This window comes from Trichosurus vulpecula, chromosome 6, assembly GCF_011100635.1.
Source record: "Trichosurus vulpecula isolate mTriVul1 chromosome 6, mTriVul1.pri, whole genome shotgun sequence".
In the NCBI taxonomy this organism is placed as follows: domain Eukaryota; kingdom Metazoa; phylum Chordata; class Mammalia; order Diprotodontia; family Phalangeridae; genus Trichosurus; species Trichosurus vulpecula.
In genome coordinates this window covers 256,329,660-256,347,356 of record NC_050578.1, presented here as the reverse complement: position 1 = coordinate 256,347,356, position 17,697 = coordinate 256,329,660, and the positions used below count along the sequence as shown (strand labels likewise).

The 17,697-nt window shown below is 46.9% G+C and overlaps 1 protein-coding gene across 3 annotated transcripts in view; it reads right to left on the bottom strand.

Annotated features, from left to right (window-relative positions):
- Positions 1-17,697, bottom strand: part of TSPAN18 (tetraspanin 18) — a 236,810-nt gene that overhangs the window by 58,028 nt on the left and 161,085 nt on the right. The window lies entirely within an intron of this gene.

The following is a 17,697-nucleotide window of genomic DNA, read 5'->3' as shown; positions in this document are numbered from 1 at the left end:
GGAAATGAGGCTCGGAGAAGTTTCACAGAGGGCACGGATCATAGAATCTGAGAACGAAAAGAAGGGACCTCGTCTAGTCCAACCCCGAGCTGAACAGTCACCTGTTTGACAACAGGGACCCATCTTATCTTCTCTGGGACAGCTAGAGTGAGGGTGGACCAACTATCAGGGGAGATGACTTCTGGGCCTTTGGGTGGTCAAACTAAAGTCCGTGGAGAGACTTACCAAAGGTGAATGGATCTTAGGATGAGAGACATAGACACTTAGTCTAAACCTCTCTTTTTATAGATGGGGGAACTGTGGCCCAGGGAAGAGGACCACAAGGTAGAAAGTGGCAGAGGCTGGATTCAAATTCAGGTCCTAGGCCTCCATATCTTTAGATTTGTATCATGAGGAGGGAAAGGAAAGGAATAGGAAGGTAGTATGATACAAAAGAAAACATTGGCTCTGGATTCAAAAGACCTGGGTTCAAATCCTGTCTTTGATGTCTACACCTGTGCTGTTTTGAGAAAGTCACAACTTCCCCAGCCTTCAGTTTCCTCAACTAAGGGACTTAGGGTTTTTGTTAGGATCAAATGAGGTCACGTTTGCAAAGCGCTTGACACAGTGCCCGACATATAGTAGGCACTTAATAAATGTCTGTTCTCTTTCTTTCCCCCCAGATGGCCTTGGAGGGGGTCCTTCCAGCCACAGAGCTGTCACTGGAAGATCTGATTTGGAATTCTGACCTTGGCTACTCATTAGCTAAATGACCTTGGATGAGTCAAGTCCACAAACATCCATGAAGCTGCTACTACACACGTCACTTCATGGGGGAGGGGAGGTCTCAGTTTCCTCATCTGTAAAATAGAGGGCCTGGACCAGTTGGCCTCTGAGACTCATTCTAGCCATGGTTCCAGTGGTCCTGTTATACCTGCACCCTTGGCCAGACTTCCTGGACCAACAGGCTTACTTAGGGGGCTGGTTTCTATCCTTGATGCAAGGCTTGGCAACCAAAGGCATTAAAAACTGTGAGGAGGAAGAAAGCTGGGAGCTCCTTCAGTTCCAAATCTTCCTGCCAGAGAATAAAGATAAAGGGTATTTATCTAGAGATGATTGGAGTCCTGTTTCCCTCTCTACCATGGAGTTCAGAAATCATTTCCCAAACTTTATCAGTGAGACAAAATGCAATCCTGTCTAACTGTTCCTCAAATGGCCTTGTGGCTGGAGTTGTGGAGAAAGACGGCATGGCTCAGATAGGGACTGCAAACCTGTTCCCTTAGCAGCCCCCGGAAGAGTAGCAGAAGCTGCGTGCCAAGGAGGGGCTGCCCGGGCACAGAAAGGAGCACTGGGCTTGGAGTCAGGGGCCCGGTAGAATTCACTACCTCTGGTTCTTTGGACATTCTGTGTGAGCTTGGGCAAACTATTTACGCCTCAGTTTTCTTCCATGCAAAATGAAGGCACTAGACTAGATGGTCTCTAAAGGTCTGTCTAGCCCTAACTCAGCAGAAGTTAATGGGGAGGGGACAGTGAGAGACCTGTAGAACCTGGTCCCTACCAGCTCTGTCTCTGTTCTATGTTCAAAAGTCTTTCCCATCTTTGACTTCTGATTTCTGGGATCCCTTTCAGCTCTGACATCGTATTTTCTATGTTCTAAGATAGATCTCTTCTACCTCTAACATTCTGCATTCTAAGCTCCCTCTTATCTCTGACATTCTACATTCCAAGGTTATTCCAGAGCAACATTTTACATTGTGTTCCAAATTGTGACTAGCACTGACTTTCTATGACTCTGCCCCCTCTCTTTGCCCCACCCCTTCCAAACTAGATGTACTTTCTTGGCTCTGCTTGCAGCCCCTTGAAGGTGGGTTGCTATTAAGACTCTGGGATTCTCTAGTAGCCATTCAGTGGGCTTGGATCATTAGCAGGGATTTCCACGCCTTGAACAGCAGGCATCTGCTTTGTTGGCAATTACCCAACTGGACAAATCCACTCCAGAGGGGCTTTAGGTCTAATAAACGTGGGGCTGGGATTGTACACCTTCGTGCTATTCTGGGAGAATGACTTTATAAACGTTTGAGTTCATTTAAAGACCACAGGGGTGGGATTGAGGTTTATGAAGCCCAGTTAGAGTTACCCCACCCTCCCCAGGACATACTATCAATAAGTGCATTGTGGGAAGAGTTAGACTGAGTCCACTGGACACACACACACACACACACACTCAGACACACACATACACACACTAATGACAACACAACACTAAGAAGAGTGATGGAAATTGGGAAAGAGGAAATGACTTGTTGTTTACATGGGGTTCAGAAGAAGGTTATAAAGGAAGAGTGAATAGCATGGGGCCAGTGGGGAGGGGGAAGAGTGAAGGGCAGAGACTACCCCAGGAATCACGGTATTTCTCCATCCCCCAGTTATGTAATCTCTTTTCCCTAGCTGCACCATCAGAGGCAGGTTCTGCCAATGGCCACCATGCCACTAGGATCCATTATAATCTGAAAGGGACTCTCCAGTGATTGACTGTAAAGGGGAGAGCCAATGGCAGAGTTTAACCGCCATAGACTCAGTTTCAGAATCCCACTCTACCCCCTGAGTAGTCAATCTTTTCCTTTTGGAATGAGTGTCCAATGAGGGAACTCAAGTGTTCTCTGGCCAGTACACAATAGTGCCCTTCCTAAGCTGGGTTCCCTTGATACTTCCAGGGAGCTGAGGTTCAGAAGGACAATAATAGCCACGAATTTAAAGAGCACTTAAGCGTTTACAAAGCACAGTGTCTGGCACTTGCTAATTGCCTGTTGTCTTGACCACAACCCTGTGAGGTTAGGTAGTAAAATTATCACCATTTGGCAGATAAGGAAACTGAGGCACAGAGAGTTAAGTGACTGGCCCAAAGTTGTGAAACTAGTAAGCCAAAGTTCAAACTCAAGTCTTCTGAGTCTAAGAGGAGTGCTTATACCCCACAGTCTGTCAAAGTACCTTTCAGCTCTGAAATTCTATGTCCTATGTTCTAAGATTCTTTCCAACCCTGATAATTCTCGATGACATGCTCTAAGATCTCTTCCAGCTCCAACATTCTGTGTTCTAAGGCTCCTTCTACCTCCAACATCTGTGTTCTAAGATCTCTCCCAGCTCTGACATTCTAGGTTCTCTTTTCTGTGTTGCATTTCAAGTTAACATTGAGAATTTCTGGTCCTCCAGCTCCAACAGTCAATGGCTATGATATAAATATTTTGAAGAGTCTCCTGGGGACCACTTGGGTGAAGGCTCTAAAAGCAGGATGTATGATTACACTATTAGTTTTTGCACACATATGTAGTGACTCAGGTCTGCTCCCAACATGCCATGTCCACTGAAGAGCATCCCCAGGAAGCTGTAGCAACCCTGCTGGGGCCTCTCTGGGTTCCGGCTCTCCAGATGGCCCTGCTGCCAGGTAACCTTGCCTAGCACTCTGGATCAAGATGCTGGGCCTCATTACCATAACACTCCTACTCCTGGAGCCCCAGTGGTTCATGCATTACCCCTCCCAGAGAAATGAGCCCAACTCTATTAGCAGGAATAAAAGGGGCATTATTACAAGTGCTCAGATGCAGCTCTCATTTGAACACTTAATGGCTTGTTAATAAAGTCTAATTTGGGGAGCCTGGCACACAGCCTCTGGGGGGAAGGGCAAGCTCTGCTGATATTAATCAGGGGAGCTGGAGTCACTGCCTTAAGCCTGCTTGGCCTTTGGTGCCTTCATTGAAAAATGACAACTTAATCCATAACAGAAAAGACAGAGGGCACAGGGTGGGGGATGGAGGTGGGATGAGAGTATAAGTGGTATAAGTATAAGCATGGGATATTAACACTGTGGATGTGTGACTGTGAGTGCTGGAAGAGAGGTGTGTGTGTGTGTGTGTGTGTGTGTGTGTGTGTGTGTGTGTAAGAGAGAAAGAGACAGAGAGATACAAAGACAGAGACAGAGAGACAGAAGAGAGAGAGAGAGAGAGAGAGAGAGAGAGAGGGAGGGAGAGAGAGAGAGAGAGAGAACCATAAGATTTAAAGCTAGCTGGGACCTCAGAACACAGAATATAGAATGATAGATATGAGAGGGACCAGAGAACAGAGAGGGTCAGAGCTGGCAAAAAACCTTAGAATGGAGGATGGCAGAGGTAGAAAGGACCTTAGAATACAGGACATCAAATGTCAGAGAGATCTTATAGACATGGGGAACTCGTGGCCTTCTAGGTCCTTGGGTGCAGCCTTCTGACTGAGTCCAAGTTTTACAGAACAAATCCTTTTATTAGGGGGATTTGCTCTCTGAAGTTTGGATTCAGTCAAAGGGCCACACTTTGCACTATGCACAACAGAGAATGTCAGAGGTGGGAGGACCTTACAATATAAAACGTCAAAGCTGAAAGGGGCATTAGAACAGAAGATGTCAGCGCTGGGAGGGACCTTAGAATGTAGAAAAATTGCTTGAGGCACTAAGGAGTTAAGTATTCAGGGTCACCCAGACACTTCATGTTATAAGCAGTTCTATATTTACACATATATAGAGAAACAGAGCTGTGATAGCATAAACGGTAATATAGAATGCGTTATAAAGTAATACAGTAATATTACATATGGAAATTCAACATAACATGTAGTAATATAATCATTTAAATATAGTAGGAAGGAAAAAAGGAAACAGACATTTTATTAAGTTCTTATTATGTGCCAAGCAGTGTGTTTACCACTTTACAAATATTATCCCATTCGGTCCTCACAACAATCCTGTGGGGGTAGATGCTGCTATTATCCCCACTTTACAGGAGAGAAAACTGAGGCAGATAGAGATTAAGTGACTTCCACAGTCATACAGCTAGTAGGTGACTTGGGCTAGATTGGAACTCATGTCTTCCAGACTCCAGGCTGTGTACTTGCTCCACTGTGCCATCTATCTGCCTCTAATAACGTACTATATGATAATATGTTATAAGTGGCAATAAATATTATAATTATTATACTATTTTATCTCTAGCATTATGTTAGAGCTATGTATTTATGGTGCTGCTTCTGAAACATAGGGACTGTGTGACCTAGGACAAGTCAGTTAACCACTCAGCAGCCCAAGCAAGCTGCAGGGCGGAGTCTGACCTGCTTCACTGAGAGATCTTCTTACTGGGGACATCTTGCCCCAGTGAAATCTTAAGGGTGGTCAGAAAACACACACACACACACACACACACACACACACACACACACACACACATGCACACATGCATACACACACGCGCGTGCTCACACACACACACATGCACACACACACAGAGCGTTTTGGTGGCACCCTTTAGATATGACTTTGATGGGTGTTGGAAGAACACTTTCTGCCATTATGGGTGGCTGGGGATAGGGGTCTAAAGGAGGAAGAGGAAAGGATGATGCGATCAAGAAGTTGCATTTCTATAAGCCTTTCCAAGTTGGCTGAGGGCTTTCCCTAGAACCCTGTGGGAAGCAACCTTAGAACTCTGGATCTCTGATCCAGAACTGGAGGGGACTTCTCTGGATCCCAGATCCAGAGCTGGAGGGGACTTCTCTGCATCCCAGATCCAGAGCTGGAAGGAACCTAAGAGATCAGATTCATTTTACAGAAGAGGAAACTGAAGCACAGGGGTGGTAGGGTAGGGTCAGGTATGAACTAACTTTCCCAAAGTCCCACAGTTAGGAAGTAGCTGAGCTGAGATTCAAACCCAAGTCTGATGACTGTATTATTATCTTCATTTTACAGACGAATATACTGAGACTCAGTGTTGAAATGATTTGCCCAGAGTTCACCTAGCTAGGTAGTGTCAGAGTCAGGGTTTGAATTCAGATTTCCTGACTCCAGAGTTCTTGCCACTACACACAGGACCATGGCTCCAGATCTGCAAGGGACCTCAGAAGCCAGCTAGTCCAACTCCTTCATCTTACAGATGAGGAAACTGAGGCCCAGAGAGGGGGAGTAAGGGATTTGCCCATAGTCATCAAGTTAATAAGTGGCAGACTCAAGGATTCGAACCCAGTTCCTCTGACCCCAAAGCCAGCTCTCTTTCTTTCTGTACCTGAGCAAAATCTCCTTCCTTGGACATGGGGATCAGGAGCTTCCCTTAGTCCTCCCAGAAGTAGGGAGGAGACCGCTGCTCCAAATCTCTGGCTCTCTCTCCTCCCAGAATGCCCCTCCCCAGTCCCCACATTAGGGCCTACTGCAAACACTGAGGCTTTTGAGCCTCTCACCCCCAACATGGGGGCTCCCCTCCCAAGCCATGGGGTGCCAACTTAGCCCCACAATTCCTCCCAAGCCCCCATTAAGATGAATTATTTTTCAATTACCACACTGAGGAATAAATGAGATTACAGTGCTGACTTCAATTACCCTTATTAATGCTATTACCACCCTCCCCCTTCACCTCCCCTTCCCACTGATAGGCTGTGTGCCATATTCCCAAACTGGACTGTTTAAGAAACCATTACACCTTTAAATCAGAACAGCATAATTACCCTACATTGACTGAGCAGGCCTAAAGACTAGACTTTGCAGGCGACTCTGGCTCAGCTGGGGGCGGGGCAGTGCTCCATGGCAATAGGCCCTGAAGGCATTAGCAGACCCCTTCCCACCAGAGGCGCCCAGGAGCAAGCAGAATGTGGCTTTGCTCTCCACATTATCTCTATCTCTAGTCCTTTTCTCCTCCTTCTCTCTCTTCTTTCTTTCCTCCTCCTTCCTCTTTCTTTCCTCCTCTCTTCTTCCTTTTCTCTTCTTTTTCTCCCCCTCTCTCCTATATTTCTCTTCCCTTGCTTGTCTCTTCCTTCCCTCCTCTCCTCTTTTCCATCTATCTTTCCTCTCTTCTCCCTTCCTTCCCTCCCCCTTCTTTCCTCTCCCTTATTTCTCTTTCCCTCCTCCTCTTTTCCCTCTTTCTTCTCTTCTCCCTTCTTTTCTTCCCCCTTCTCTCCTCTTTCCTCTATTCCTCTTCCCCTTCTCTCTCTCCTCTTTCTCTCTCCTCTCTCTCATTCTTTGCTTCTCCCCCCTCCTCTTCCTCACTCTTACTCTTTCTCTTCCTCTATCTCCTTTTCTCTCTCTCTATACCTCACCATTTCTTTTTTTCTCTAACTGTTCTTTCCTCTTTCTCCCCCGGCCTCCTTCTCTTACCTTCCTCCAAGGCAGATAATACCTATCTTTCTTACACTATTCTGGGGTTGGAGGGGCTGCCACATGACTTGCAGTTGAATAGGATTGATGAGGCCTCAGGGCCCCAGGCCAATAACCCACCGTTTCCCCTGTGCTGATCGCAGGAGCTGCGGGACTCTGCTGTGGAGGGCCTGGCCAGATGTAAGGCTAAGGTGGACCTCAGAGCTGAGTTACAGGAAGGCAGATGTGGGCTCAACAGCAATCAGGAAAGACTTCCTAACCATCAGAGCTTTCCAAAAACAGAGTGGATCGCCTTGGGAGGAAGTGAGCACCCCGTAAGTGAAGCTCTCCAAGCAGCATGTCAAAGGATGTCCCAGAAGGGCCTTCCTGCTTCTGGCTATGAGGGGCTTCCAGAGTCATTGGGTCTTAGAGTTGGAAAAGACTTCAAAATGCCCCAATCCAACCCCTAAGCATCCTCTAAGCACCCCCTCTACACCTTCTCCAACAGGTGGATATTTGCCTTTTTCTCTTTTTTTTAATTAGATTTTTTTATTTTTAGTTTACAACACTTAGTTCTACATATTTTTGAGATTCAGATTTTCTTCCCTTCCTTCCCCCTCCCCTCCCCCCCCAAGACGGCATGCAGTCCGACATATTCTACATAAACCTTCACATTAAACTTATTTACACAATAGTCAAGTTGCGAAGAATTATGACCAATGGAATGAATCAGGAGAGAGAAGAAACAAACCAAAAAAGAGAGCAAATAGTTTGTCTCTCTCTTAAAGACATCCCCTGAGGGGACTCATGGATCCTCAACACAGCCTTTTAGACAGCCTGGATGGTTAGGAAGATTCGCCTTATATCAAGCTGAAGTCTGTCTTCCTCTGTCCTCCACCCACTGCTCCTGCTTCTAGCCTCTGGAGTCAAGCAGCCTCACTTTAATTCCCTTTTCTACCTGACAGAAAACCCTAAGAGTAGTCAGAGTTATAGAGCTAGAGCAAAGATGAATTTCCGAGGTTACCTATTTGACCTCCCTCCCATTTTATAGATAAGGAAACTGAGGCCCAAAGTTAACTGACTTGCCCACAGTCACACAGTTGGTAATGATCAGAGATAGGCCTTGAATCTAGGTCTGCTGACTTCTGAGTCTGTGCTTTCTACACTCATCATGCTCCTCCCAGCCTCCTCTTCTCCAAGCTAAATACTCCCAATTTCTTCAACAAATTCTCATATACATACATACATGCCCACACATGCAAACATACATGCACACATACCCATACATACATCATGAAATGTCAGAGCTGAAAGGGACCTTGGAACATAGGACAAAGAATGTTAGAGTTGGAAGGCCCCTTAGACCACAGACAATCAGAGCTAAGAAAGAGCTTAGAAATAATCTAGAACTTGCCCCCAACATATATAAATACATCATTTTACAGATGGGGAAACTGAGGTCTCCAGAGGTGAAATGATTTGCTAGGTGGCACCATAGAGCCCTGGGCCTGGAGTCAGGAAGACCTGAGTTCAAATCCAGCCTCAGACACTTACTATCTGTGTGACCCTGGGCAAGTCACTTCAACCTGTTTACCTCAGTTTCTTCATCTGTAAAACGAGCTGGAGAACGAAATAGCAAACCACTTCAGGATCTCTGCTAAGAAAAACCCAAATGGGGTCACGAAGAGTTGGACATGACTGAAATGACTGAACATCAAAAATATGGAATTAATGTATTCCATAGAATAATTAATATATTATATGACAAGCAATTACGATATGGGATTGGATTGTTATAATATTGAGCTTGTTATTATAATAAATGATTACTATGATTGTCATTTTACAGATGAGGCAGAGAGATAAAGGGGCTTTCTCAGGGTCTCACAGTGTCAGGAGCTGGTAAGCGAAGAGGAGAATTGGATCACAGAGCTGGAAGGGACCTTAGAGGCCACCACATCCACCTATCTAGTCTGACAGATAAAGAAACTGAGGCAAACAGGGGTTAACTGACTTGCCCAGGGTCAGATAGCTTATATGTCTGAGCTGGGACCTGAGCTCAGGTCTTCCAATACCGGTGACCTGCACAGTATCTCTAGCCTCCAAATCCAGCACCCTTTGCGTCAAACTCTGTAACCTCCTAGGGGGCCTTTCTTGAGACTCCCCTCAGCCCCTCTCATTACTGCCCCACCCAGGCACTGTTTAGACCTGAGTCTCTTGGCTAGATAAGAGGCAGCCCAGAGCAGAACAATGGCCCCTCCATCCAGAGCCCTCCCTAGCCCATCCACCCCCATTCCACACTTGCTCTGGAGCAGCCCTATCCTTGGTGGCCGTCGCTGGCCTTTCCAGGGTACTGCTGGAGATGAGAGGCTTTCTTGGAGAGGCAGGCACAATGCGTCCTTTTGTCAGTGGCCAGAAAGCCTTCTCTCAACCAGAGCCTTCCAATGGCAGTCTGGTCTGGCTGGCGGCCTCACTGCCATCTTCAGTTAAAGAGGCATGGGGAAAAGACGATGGGGGATAGAAATGGGGGTGAGGTAGAAAATTGCCTTGTGTAAATTGCAACTTTGCTCGCTCCCCTAAAAGCATCTGCAGAACCCTTCTTGGGGCCCAAGGCACTGGGAGCTGCCTCCCTCCCCTCACCCGGGGCTTGGGGAAGCAGAGCCCTGCTGGTATCCAGGCAACAGGTTTGGGAAATGGATCTCAAAACCTACTCAATTCCCATTAGTACAAGTTAGGGCAGATCTCCCTGCAGACCCCGGGAAGGTGGTTAATTTTCAGCTCTCCAGCATGAAATAAAACCAAATAAAATCAAAGAAGGCCCCGTTACTCTCTTCTCTCCATAGGGATGTGTGGGGGGTTTCTTTCTATCCTCTTCTTTTCTAGGGGCTCCTCTTGATCTGCTCTAAGCCCCATCAAAACCACTTCTATTAAGTTGAATCTTCCTTTAATATTACTTTTTCCCAATCAAGCATGTTCCCTCTGGGTGGACGGCTTCTTCCCTGCACAGCTAGTATTGATTATGACATCACACATGTTAATTGAGCATTTACTCATTTACAAAACACTTCTTGAATAGGAGTCCTGTGGGAGGTAGAAAAGGCATCATTATCTCCATTTTATAAACTGAGCCGTACAGAGGGGAAGGACATGCTCTAAGGTCACATAGCTAATAGGTGGTAGAGCTGGCCAGTCCTACTGACTTCATATCTATGGTAGTTACTGATCTACAGGAGTGACCTCTGCTGAGGTGAACCATCATATTGACAAAGTATTGGTATATCCAGTGCCTGATACTTAATAGGTGCTTAATAAATGTTCATTGATTGATGGAGGCAGCCCAAGTGTTATAGTGAATACAAGCGCCAGATTTGAGGTCCCGAAGACTTGAGTAAAACTCCCATCTCAGACATTTACTAGCTGTGTGGCCCTAGGCAAGTTACTTAATCACTTGCAGCCTCAGCTTCCTCATCTGTGATGTGAAGAGATGAATGAGGATGTCTTTTTCCAGTTCTAAATCTATAATACTAGGTCACTGCAACAACTAGCAAGAATTATCATCCTCATCCTCACCATTTTCACCATCATCATCATCATCATCATCACCATCACCATCATCATCATCATGATCACCATCATTACCATCATCATCATCATCACCACCATCACCATCATCACCATCACCATCACCATCACCATCACCATCATCATCATCACCATCATCACCATCATCATCACTATCATCACCACCACCACCATCACCATCATCATCATCATCACCATCATCACCATCATCATCACCACCACCACCATCACCATCATCATCACAATCATCATCACCATCACCATCATCACCATCACCATCACCATCACCATCATCACCATCACCATCATCATCACCATCATCACCACCATCATCATCATTACCATCATCACCACCACCACCATCACCATCATCATCACCATCATCACCATCATCATCACCACCACCACCACCACCACCATCATCATTTTATTTTAAAGTATTAACTTGCTCTCAGTGCTGTGGAGCAGACAGAAATTTAAGACTGTTATTCTTCCCATTCCTCAAGGACCAGTTTTTAATTTGGGGGAGACTGCTGAGTTAGCATCACATGAAGAGATTCTGAAAGGACTCCTCCCCCAAATTTCCACATAGACTCTCCTAAACTAGTGAGATCCCAACAACTTGCCATTAGATATTTGCTAGCTGTGTGACCCTGGACAGGTCACTTAACCTCTCTAAGCCTCAGTTTCCTCATTTGTAGATTTCGGATTGGTCATCTAAATGCAAACCCATCCTTTTACAGAGCCAGGATTCAAACCCAGGTTCACTGCTTCTTTCCATTATACCTTCTGTTTGTTTTTTAATCCGACCTGTGATTTTGTTGACTTGGGTAGCTTTGGGGGAGGATTTTTTTCTACCAAAGCAGACCAATAACTGCTGGGCAACAATCTTAGAGTCTTTCTGAGTTGCCTCATAACACAGAGAGATTAAATGATTGCTCAGAATCACACAGTCAGTCTATGTCGGAGGAGGGATTTGAACCCAAACCTGCTGTTCTCCAAATATCTCTCATATGAGGAGAATGATGTTTGCACTCCCTGCCTCCCAGAGCTGTTGTAAAGAATGGACCTGTAACCACAGGAATATGGATATTCATTGACATAGGGAACTCCTGAGTGGGGACAGTCCCTTTGCCCACCCAAGTCACCATCTGCTAGTCTAGCCCAGAGCACCCAGAGGTTGGGTGACTATCCCAGAATGCCTAGAGGTTGGCTGACTAGTCCAGAGCTCCCAGAGGTTGGGTGACTATCCCAGAATGCTTAGAGGTTGGCTGACTAGCCCAGAGCTCCCAGAGGTTGGGTGACTATCCCAGAATACCTAGAGGTCGGCTGACTAGCCCAGAGCTCCCAGAGGTTGGGTGGCTAGCCCAGAGTGCCCAGAGGTTGGCTGGCTAGCCCAGAGTGCCCAGAGGTTGGCTGGCTAGCCCAGAGCGCCCAGAGGTTGGGTGACTATCCCAGAATGCCTAGAGGTTGGCTGACTAGCCCAGAGCTCCCAGAGGTTGGGTGACTATCCCAGAATGCCTAGAGGTTGGCTGACTAGCCCAGAGCTCCCAGAGGTTGGCTGGCTAGCCCAGAGCGTCCAGAGGTTGGGTGGCTAGCCCAGAGCGCCCAGAGGTTGGCTGGCTAGCCCAGAGCGCCCAGAGGTTGGGTGGCTAGCCCCGAGCGCCTAGAGGTTGGGTGGTTAGCCCAGAGAGCCTAGAGGTTGGGTGGCTTGCCTGGCACAGTCAGGATGTGTTAAAGGCAGGAGATGAGCCCAGTTCTTCTTGGCCCTGGGTTGGTCACTGTGGGATCTTCCACCACTGCCCCCTTCTTTCTGTAAAACTTAAAGCCCTGTGGAAAAGCATGTTATTGGTCACACTTGCAGTGACTTTCACCACAAACAAACCTCCGAGTGAGAGAAAACAACTATCCTTCTGCTCATTTTACAGATAAGGAAGTAGAGGCTTGCCATGCTCCCATGCAAAGCCAGGTCTCCTGACTCCAAACCCACTGCTTTCTATACTGCCCTCTGTGGCCTGGCACAGAACTGGAAGTCATGTCTTAGATACTCAAGCCTGCGCGTGATCTCATCTTCATGGGCACTTTATTCATTGGCATGCAGCTAAGCCCCTCCTTATCTCTGTCTCCTTTGGGACAGGACTTATGCCCTCTTTTTCCCTTTTGGCCAGTGGCATTAACATGATCTTAGATGGGATTATCCTATGTTTGTACCCTCTTATTGAGAAGCAAACACTCCCGAAGGGGGTACAAATGATGCTGTCGTTGGCCGTTAATACCACAGCTTGAATTAGTTTGTCCTATAAGCCAGGTATATCGAAGGGCCATGAGGCAACAGGAAAAAGAATGGTAAGTTTGGGTTTGTGGGGGCCGTGGAGACAGAGGCTGGCAGATGTGTGACTTTTGAGACACTGACTGGGAAGGGGCAGGTGTCAGGGGACAGCTTCCCAAAGGATAGCTTCAGGGTGTTAGGAGGCGGCACCTGGTGCCAAGGGGGAGGGCAGTTCTCTGCTTTCCCATTTTATCTCTGGCCAGCCTCTGGGGAAAATAGCAGTCCGGTAAGGAAAGCCAGTTCTGATTCATGTCAACAAAGCTGTGAATACCCGATGTCCAAATGGATCCCAGGAAGGCCCAGGGACAGGGCAAATTTGTCACATCAGCGAATGCCCTGAAAGAGTGGCCTGGAGGAAAGGAAGGGGGGGCCCAGCCTGATGCCATCACTGCTGGAGCTCTGGCATCTTCTTGTTCCTTTTCCCTTTCTTTCCCTCCTAACTGTGAGCAAATTAAACGAGCCAGCCTGCTGCCATTATTTAAACACTGAGGTTACAAATTCAAACTCCCAGCCCTGGTTTGGGGTGGGGAGTGGCAGACGGGGGTAGGGGGGTCGGAGACAAAGTGGTTTAGGGAGTGAGAGTGAATCATTGAAGCTGCCCAGATGCTGGGCTGGCTTCAGGCCACCTCCTCTGTGGATTGCTTTATGTCCAGTTGAGGGGGGGGCCGGGAAGGCCCCAGACAGATGCTCCCAATTCCTAGGACAACCCACAGGCAGAGTCAAATGAGGGACAGCCTGTCTTCTGGGAGCTGTGACCGTATATAGCTCTGGGAATGAATCCCCAGAGGGAATCTTGGGAGCGAGAAAGCTATGGAAGGACACGGGACTGAGTCTGGGTCTTGTTTTCTAAGTGAGAGATCCCAGGACATGGAGCTAGGAGGGACATTAGGGAACAGAAGGTAAAATGCCAAGACTGGAAGGGGACCTTCACACACAGAGTATCAGAGCTAGGAGGGACCTTAGAGCACAGCATGTCATAGCTGAGAGGGACCTGAGAACGTAGAAAGTTAGAGCTGAAGGGAACCTGGGGACATAAAAATCCAGAACGCCATCACCTTCTGTAGGAAGCCTCCCCTAACCCCTCTTCATTCCAGCGCCTCCTATTTATCTCCTATAGAGCTGGCTCTTCTAGATTTGCTTGCACACTATCTCTCCTACTAGACTACAAACTCCTTGAGGGCAGGGACTGTCTTTTTGTTTCTCTTTGTTTCCCCAGCGCTTAATACAGAACAAAGTAGGTACTTAATCAGTGTCTATTGATTGGAAGGAAGCTTAGAGGTTATCCAGAACAAGGGTTCTTCACCTGGGCTCCACGAACTTCTTTTATTAATATTTTGGCAATTTTATTTGAACACAATTGCTTTCCTTTGTAACCCTATATATTTTACTTTATGTATTTAAAATTATGCATCTGAGAAGGGGTCCATGGGCTTCCCCAGATAGCCCAAGGGCTCCAGGGCATAAATAAAGATCTCTGAAAGAGAACAATATTTTAGTAATTTACTAATATCCTAGAACTAAGGCTCAGAGAGAGGTTAATTGCTTTGCCCAAGGTCACAGGGCCAGGTGGCAAGGCCAGGGCCTGAACCCCAATCTACCGGTTCAGGGTCCTTTTTCTTCTCCAAGAGGCTGCTTCTAAAAGGCTGATTGGTCAATACAGGAATCCAAAAGAACTAGACTTGGAGCCAGGAAGACCAAAGTTTGAATTCCTCTTCAGACGCTAACTAGCTATCTACGGGTAAGCCTCTCTGAGACTCAATTTCCCCATCTATAAAATGGGGGTGATAATAAAAACCTACTTTCCAGTGTTGCTGTAAGGGTCCGGCAAGATTGTGTATATGAAGTGCTTTGCAAATTTTAAATTTTAATGGTCGTCCCTATTATTGCTATTATCCAAGACAAGCATGGCACAGATCTGGACTCCTACAAAAATCCTGGTGACTTCAAGGAGAGTCTGTCAACAGAGGTAGCCACTTCTATGGAACATTATTTTTAAAAACATAAAATTGAATATTTCATTCTAATATATTCTATTATGACGTCAATTTTCTAACAGAGAGCACACCTAGGCAAGTGCTCAACAGTGCTTGGTCATAGCCCCGGCCAGCAGGAAAACAAGAAATAGGTGAATGGGGAAGGGGGAGGGAAGATGGCAATTTTTTTGTAATAGAAAGGCAAAGCAATGTGACTTAGGACCAGATTTGGAGTCAGGAGGTTGTGGGTTTGAATTTCACCACCGACACTTACTTGCTGAGTGATGGTAAATATATTACTGAATGAGTCTCCATTTCCTCTTCTGTGAAAGAGAGATACCTGTAGGGCCGTGCTCACAGAGCTATTATGAGGATCAAGTGAGATAACATATGAAACCGTTTGCAAGCCTTAAATTTCCCTATAAACTTAATTTCTTATTTTAATAAAATCACCGAGACTCAAAGAAAGAGGAAGATTCAGATATCACCTGGACTTATCCAATTGTGAAGCAGGATTCCCTTGTCATCAACATTCTCCATGGATGGGAACACCTCTAGGGATGGGGAGCTCATTACCTCACCAGGCAATCCATCCAACTAATTAGGAGGTTTTGTTCTGACTTTCTCCTTTATATTAAGCTGAACTCCGCCTGTCTGTCACTTTTACCCTAACCCTCACCCTAATTTTGAGGTTGTAGTGAGATGGAAGAGTGTGGGAGAAATGCATCTAGTCTTAGGGTCAGACCTGTGCTGATGTCTGACTCTGTGGCCACATAGTGGGGCAAGATGCTTCAGGTTTCTGGACCTCAGTTCCCTCACCTGTAGAATAAGGGGGCCAGGCTACGTGATTCCCAAGGCCCCTCCCAGATCTGACATTCTATGTTCTAAGGTCCCCTCCAGCTCTGATGTTCTATGTTGTGCAGTACCTCCCAGCTCTGACAGGCTGCAATTCCACACTTGTCTTCATCTTCCACAGCTCCTAGCTCAGCGCTCAACATGGTGTATACAGTTAGTGCCCAATAAATCCTTATACCGATTAACATAGGAGGCCAATGTGGTGATGCAGCAAAGCCTAGGAAACAGCTAACCCAAGGGCACTCCCTACTCTTCCTCCCCTCCCCTCTACGTCCACAGCAAAGGAAACCAAGTATAAAGCAGAGAGGCCTTGACCCTAAACCAAAGACTTGGGTTTGAATCTAGGCTCTGAGACTACTACTTATGTGACATTAAACAAATCACTTCTTTGGGTCTAGGTTTCCTCGTCTGTAGAATAAGGGGCTTGGAGCTGTTGGCTCAGTGACCTCTATGGTCACTCGTGGCTCTGAATCTGTGGGCCTCTGACCTTTAAAGTGCCTGCCAGCTTTAAATGCTGGGCTCCTACAACCTTTGCTGAGGCCCACATCTGGAGGGGCTGGCATCACAAAGACCAGCCATGAACACCAGGGCTGCAAGGCCAGCTGGCTCAGGCTTCCCCTCTGCATTCCCTCTGCAAACCACAAACCACTTCTGATTGCTAGTTACAGCTAAACTTGATACTTTAATACCCACTGTGCAAGAGGCAGGCTGCTTCAGGAAGCCAAGAGGAAGGCCTGGCATTTGGGAAGTCTGGGCAGCCGTAACTCAATTCTGAATCTATATGTAGGCCAACAGATCCCACTGTTTGGGCCTCAGGACATCCAGAATTGTAGGAACCACAGCTGAAAGAGACCTCAGAAGTCACGGACTCCAGTTCTTTCGTCTTGGTGGTGGTCAAGGCCCAAAGAGGGAAGGAAGACACATACATAGAAAACTTGACACGTGAAGTTAGCCCCCCCCCCCAGATTTCAAAACCTATGCTCCCACCTCATTCTCCCCCACTGATCTCCTGCTTTGGCCGTTTGTTATCTGGGCTCTCCCTGTCCCACCCAATCACAGAAAGTCAGTGTCCATCTGGTACAGCTGTACATGCACAAGCATCCTCTCTCCAGGAATCAGGGAGTCCTGTGGACAGAGCATTGGACCTAGAGGCAAGAAGACTCAGTTCAAGCCCAGCCTCAGATACTTACAAGCTGTGTGACCTTGGGAGAGTCAGTTGGCCTGCCTCACTTTGCTCAACAGCAAAGTCATGACAGTAACAGCAGCAGGGTTCTTGTTTACCCAAATGGGATCATATTTGTAAAGCATTTAGCAAATGCTTGTTCCCTTCCCTATTCTAGCATCCCTAACTAGTGTCTGCCTGAGGGCAGCTAGGTAGCAAAAAGGATGGAGTGTTGAGCCTGGAGTTAAGAAGACTCATCTTCCTGAATTCAAAACTGACTTACCAGCTGTGTGACCCTGGGCAAGTCTTAACCCTGTTTGCTTAAGTTTCCTCTTCTGTAAAATGAAACAAAAATGGCAAACCACTCCAGGATCTTGGCCAAGAAAACCCCAAATGGGGTCAGGGGAGTCAGACTCAACTGAAGGGACTGAACAACAATTGACAAACTGAGGCCCCCGTCCAAAAGAGAACAGCCCCGAGGGTCAGAGGCTGGGAGACCATGCCACATAAGAAGCAGTGAAGGGAGCTGGGGAGGTTTAGTCTGGAGAAGAGAAGGTTTAGGAGGGGAGATTACCTCCCTCCCCCCATAGCCCACCCATCCTTATCCACCTCTTATTCTGGGCACAGTAACTCAATCGATGATACAACCGCCATTGGGAAAGACCATAGATCATAGATG